Consider the following 6,227-nt stretch of genomic DNA (forward strand, 5'->3'; position numbering starts at 1 on the left):
GTCTCCTTATAATTTAAAAAAAAAACATTACAAAGCAAATGAAATTATTACAAAATAAGGAGTCGGTATTGAATTTTTGTTTGCTTTATTTAATATACCTCTATAAGGGCACCATTAGCCACGCGAAGCACAAGAAGACGGTACTTGATTTCTTGACATGTTGGCTGTAGCAGAGCCTCATCAATGTTGGCAATGGCAACAGTGATCTTGTGCTTGAGATCAGTGATGCCCCGTATCTTTGTTCGATAAACGATATCTTTAACATAATCGCATAAAAAGAAATCCAGGTGACTGATATCTGGAGAACAAGGTGGCCAGGGAATTGGTAACATGATGGTTGGTTAAAGGTCATCTAGTTGTGGTGTCCCATATTCAGTCAAACGGTCATGGTAAACATCCGCAGTAATTGATGTTTCGTTGGAGAAAAAGAAACCAACGAATTGATTGCATTCCCCTTTGGACTATCTCGGTGAAGTTCCCTAGTCACATCGGGATGCTCTGACTCCCAGATGCTTACAGAATGTGAGTTCAGTTTCCTTGAAGTCTGAAAGGTTGCTTCATCACTAAAACTCGGATGAGGAACGTTTCATCCTCAGAAATTAATTTCACCAAGTTAACTGCAAAATCTTTTCTAATTGATTTATCATTTGGCTCGTGCGCCTGTATGAGTTGCACTTTGCAAGCGTAAAATCGCAAGTTCTTCTGAAGGACTTGTTGCACTGTTGAACGTTGTAGCTGTAGTCGTTCTGCGCAGCAGCAGGGATGGACTTTGCAGGAAAACTATCAAAGGCTTGTCTTACACGATTGATGTTTTCCTCAGATGTTCTTGGTCAACCACTCCTCCTTTTATCCAACCCTGTCCCTGTCTCCATAAATTTCTTGCTCCATGCACGAATTGACGGACGTGACGGCGGATCTCTTCCGTACTTAGTTCTGTAGTTCCGCTGAGTCTGCGTGTCCGATTTTGTTTCGATAAACCATGACACATATTGCGCCTTTTCTTAAGGATTAGCCATTCTTTAAGGGTTCATTTAACAGCACCTATTTCATCAACGGGGTACCTGATATACACAAGTGTAATGTGACTAAAAAGCATGGATAACGGCTGAGTACATAGAAGAAATTTAATTAAGATATCTCATCAATAGGTTTTGTAATATATTTCTGAATTGCAAAGGGACTTAATGGACACCCTGTATTATCATTCTTAAGTGTTTGAAGAAAATAGAAAATAGTGTTGAATTTGCTTGTAGATTATAGCGTTTTTAATCTATAATCAGCTCATGACAATACGGATACCATCAGTGTATACTCAAGTTTCCTTTTTGCCCTATCGGAAGTCCCCATCCCCCCAACAGACACTCTCTCTCTCTCTCTCTCTCTCTCTGAGAGACCAATTGGTTTAGATTAAATCTCTAGCTGAGACCAGTAGCTGTTATTCGAAGGACTGTCTTTTCAGAAATGTTTAACTATTTATATGCCTGTTTCTATTATCAATACGTAAATGCACGAAACATGGTATCCGGATGACATTTAAGGAAACTTGAATAAGTAAGAAAAAAAATCCTCCTAATTCCGTAATTATATGAAAGCTTGGGAAGGCGTTTCATTAATCTATTTATTATTATATGCACATTATTCAAACGAGAGTAAAAACACATCCACGATTTTTTTCAGTAATTAAAAATGTAAAGAAATCATGACTTACAAAAGTACTTAAAGCATATATATTATCTTAGGATTAATAATGCTGCTTTTCTGAATGTATATTACGACCTCTTCCAAATACTCTATAGTACCCTCTTACTGTGTATAACGAGTATTCTTATGGATGGAATAAAATAGTAAATGTATTATACAAAGTCTGAAAATTAATATCTTCCCTTTTGCAGAACTGAGGAAATCACCGATTATTGGATGTCTAAATCTGTTTCCTGACGAGTTATCTCCATCTTTAGGGTTATAAAAATCTTGCAATGTAGTGTACCGTAAGATGTAAAATTTTTTAAAATATAAAATGGCTTGTAATGATTGGTAAGACACATTAATATTTAAAGTAAGATTATAAATAAGGTAAAGTTTGCAAAAGACACATCAAGTCAAGAAACTCAAAGTTATTAGGTTGAAACGGTTCGAAGCCAACCAGCAGGCCTCATTTTCAAGCTACAAAGTAATACTACCTAATTAGTCCAATTAAATTAAGTGACAAATACTGAAATATAAATAAGGACCAACCGTTGAGTGTGGAGGCAGAGGAAGGACAGACCAAAAAGTAAACAGTTCACGAGAGATAAAGAGGTGTCGACGTGGCATGGGTGTTCAGTGAGGGGACCAATTTTTTAAAGAAACATTGGTTCATCTCCCTGCCTTGAATATCAAAATCATACCCACAAACCCACTGAATAGCGGTGGCATTTTCAGCTTCAAGGACCGTTTGGGTCCATTAATGACCTCGTGTGTTATTTACAAGTTTGCTTGTTCTCGATGGATCGACACATAGGTTACTTAAGGTCCGAATCGACAGTCATAGATCTGTCAGCTATAGGACTGGCACTAAACTTCCAAACACCGAAATTTCCAACATAAGGGATCATAGCGAAAAAAATAAATATTCCATTCAGTACATAGACTTTATGGTTTTGGGCAAAGCCTCCAGTCGTAAGATTTAAACAATTAATGAATCGCTGGTATTTAAGAAACTGGCCCCCCCCTCACTGAACACCCTTGCCACGTTATATCTCGTGAACTGTTTACGTTTTTGTTCAGTCGCTGCTCACTCAACGGTTGGTCTTATTCATATTTTTAACTGTGTTTGCTTTATTGTACCTTATAACGGGTATTTTATTATTTATCACTTAATTTTATTGTACTAATCAAGTATTATTACTTTGTAGCTTGAAAATGAGGCCTGCTGGTTGGCTTCGAAACGCTTCAACCTAATAAATATGACCTGTTGGTGTAGTTCCCCCTGCCTCCATTGCATTGTTGGGTTTTGAGACACCTCCGCCTGCTGAATATATATATATATATATATATATATATATATATATATATATATATATATATATATATATATATATATATATATATATGCCTATTGCCTGGATAGTATAAAAGAATAATTTGCATTCATATGCAAATTATATATATTCAGGACGTGATTATTTCTTAAATCTACTACACTAATTAGGAAACCAATTAAAGAGAAAGCCCTGTCGTGTTCGATATTGAATGAAAATGAAGTATCCATCACCACCCTCGGCCAAAAACTTAATTTGGCTAATTTTTCAAAAAAGAAAAATTAAACCAATAACATGCGGATACGTATCACTCACATTATTGTTTAAATCAGCATGAGATTTTTTTGCTATCGAGTGACATATTACTGACTACTGAATTCTTACTGACGTCAAGAGAAAATCATATTGATGAGCTCATCAAGTAGTAGTCATTTACGGAGCCTTAAAATTTTTATATAGAGAGAATAAAGTACCAATTCAACTGGCATCTGGAAATGATTTTACAACTGTATCTATGCTTAACTGATTAATGAAAAAATATTTATCGGTTTAAAGCAGCTCATCTCTTCTCATTTATAATTGCAAAACGTCATTCAAATCTGCCCCAAGGTTAACGATGAAAATGTCAATAATACTGACAGTCTTGAATCAAGGCGCAGGGATTATATTAAATTAGCTTTGCTTCTGCTAAATAAAATAAAAAAATGGTACTAAAAAACACATTACCTGAAGTGAGAGTAATTGTGAGCAAAATTATTACGACAAACTTTCAGAAAATATGCAGCCAACTGGATATAACAGCTGTGATTTGTAGAGTAGATATAAAAAGTTCATTTCATTATAATGACTAATAAATAATAATTAATGTTAATATGTGTAACACAACTCTTAAATTATTTATACTGGCGATACTATAATCTACCTTTTCTCATTCTTCCAAGTGAGAATAACCTGAAGGAATTTAACAGAGATTTTCTGGAAAAGAAACGTAAATGATACACTGTGTTGCTTCCATGTGATCCTTTAACTGAATTAATTGGAAAAGAATTCGACAATGATCTAAAAAGAAAGGCATACACGATGGCAAGAGATAGATAAAATACACTGACTGAAAATGTCTCATAGCAAAATAAACCTCCTTGATGTAATCATCACACGACGTAATTAACTTTCAAAACTAAAAGTAACCTATTAACAGGTAAAGACGAGTTAGGATTTCACTCAGCTCTCGATGCGATTCTAATGAACATCTTTGTGTGTGTGTGTGTGTGTGTGTGTTAGGAGGATGGAAAACCTGGTGTTGTTAGTACAACAATTAATTTTATAGTGCTTTTACTGGTTAAGCCACTAGTGCTGCTTCCCCTAACCTTCTTCTATTTTTGAAATGAACATACTATACGCTGATGCTAGTAATTATTGTCAAGTCCTGAATTCAAACGTTATAGAAGCAATATGGATCTTTAACGATTCCATAAGTTTTACTAAATTAAAGTGTGTGTGTGTGTGTGTGTGTGTGTCTGTGTGTGTGAGAGAGAGAGAGAGAGAGAGAGAGAGAGAGAGAGAGAGAGAGAGAAACTGCATAGTTATTTCTTTCGAGTCGTCTGCAGCTTTAGTGCAAAAATAACGTTCTCACAGAATGTTAAAAGAGGACGACCCACAACGATATAATTTTTTACCTGCTATCAAACAGCAGACACAGATTCCCCTAACAATTTTTTTGTATCTAACTAACTATCCAAAAAACGAAATAGACTTGCAACCAGTTTGTGTAAAGGTTTCAATGCCGTGTCCTAACAATCTGTCGTTTAGGTGACACCATTCACGCTCAGACTCAGTCTTACCATTCACGCTCAGACTCAGTCTTACCATTCACGCTCAGACTCAGTCTTACCATTCACGCTCAGACTCAGTCTTAAGACTTGTAGAAAAGTGGGAGGAGCGTTGGACGTCGGTGCGTGAATTTTGTTGTTGTAGTCGGTACAGACTGTCGCACAGATAAATCGTTGCGACTTGTTTAAAATGAGGTATAAGTTAATTGTGAGACACAGTTGTATTATGGTTGAAATACATATCCGTGCGTGAGTTAATGGAGGTTACTTCAACGCAGACCTGTATTATTTCGGTAATATTCAGTGTCGTCTTCGACACATAACTTAGGAAATTCTTTAATTCTGTCTGAAGTATGGGTTGATAAGTCGCTTTGGACTGACTGGATTGCTTTATATAAATCACATGCTTATGGAATATGAAATCCAAATGTTATTCAGACAGAAACTGGGAAAATGTAGCTTATGATATTTCAATAAACAAGCTAAAGGTTAGGTCTCCAGATGCTATAGGCGACACTGCCACCAAGAAAATATACATTAGAAGTGCTTTCCAGGATGATATTCCGAATCCAGGTCAAAATGTAGCAGAAAAAAAAGGTCACGGGAAAAATGTCACAGAAAAAAAAGATACATTAATCCTTCATAGGGAACCCCAAGGGTAAATTTTAACTCGGTATGTATCCATGTATCCACCTTTGCAAAGGCGTGATTAGTACAAGCCCGTTGGGGATTACCGTAAAAACACAAACAAAACTGTAAATATCATAAAGGTAATAAACCGCAAGAAATATTGTGAATTTCTCACTGTGACCTTATTACCGGTCACCGATATTCCCAAGCCTCTAAGGAGATACCGCCACACTGAACTTTAGGTCCTCAAAAGATCTCCCCGTTGCTAAATACCATAGTGTGGCGGTCGGTCTATCGGCACACATTGCCTCACACAAATGTCTGTTTCTTAATATAAGGTGTTATTAATGCCAGCAGTTCTATAAATCCACCTCGCCCATCCTCAAATAATTATACCAATCACTTGGATGACATATGAATTCATTTATGAGGAATGCATGAGAAAACTTTTCTTTAAAGCAACCAGTCTTCTGTCAAACATCATCTTTCTATTCTTAGCACGGTCCTTCAACTTGACGCAAATTATAGCACAAATTGCCATAGCTTCCGGTTCGCTGTTGGAGAGTAGCTCAGTCATCACTCCAGCACGTCCAAGAAGCAAATGAGCAATTGACGCAGACCAGGTCGTAACGTCAATGGTGTGTCATTTCTTTCGAGGCTCCTCCCCTTTCGACATGTCTGGGGACAAGTCTGAGCCTGAATGGGGTCCCTTAGATCGCATCGTACTTACTATAGACCCGTAATGAAA

This window comes from Macrobrachium nipponense, chromosome 20, assembly GCF_015104395.2.
Source record: "Macrobrachium nipponense isolate FS-2020 chromosome 20, ASM1510439v2, whole genome shotgun sequence".
In the NCBI taxonomy this organism is placed as follows: domain Eukaryota; kingdom Metazoa; phylum Arthropoda; class Malacostraca; order Decapoda; family Palaemonidae; genus Macrobrachium; species Macrobrachium nipponense.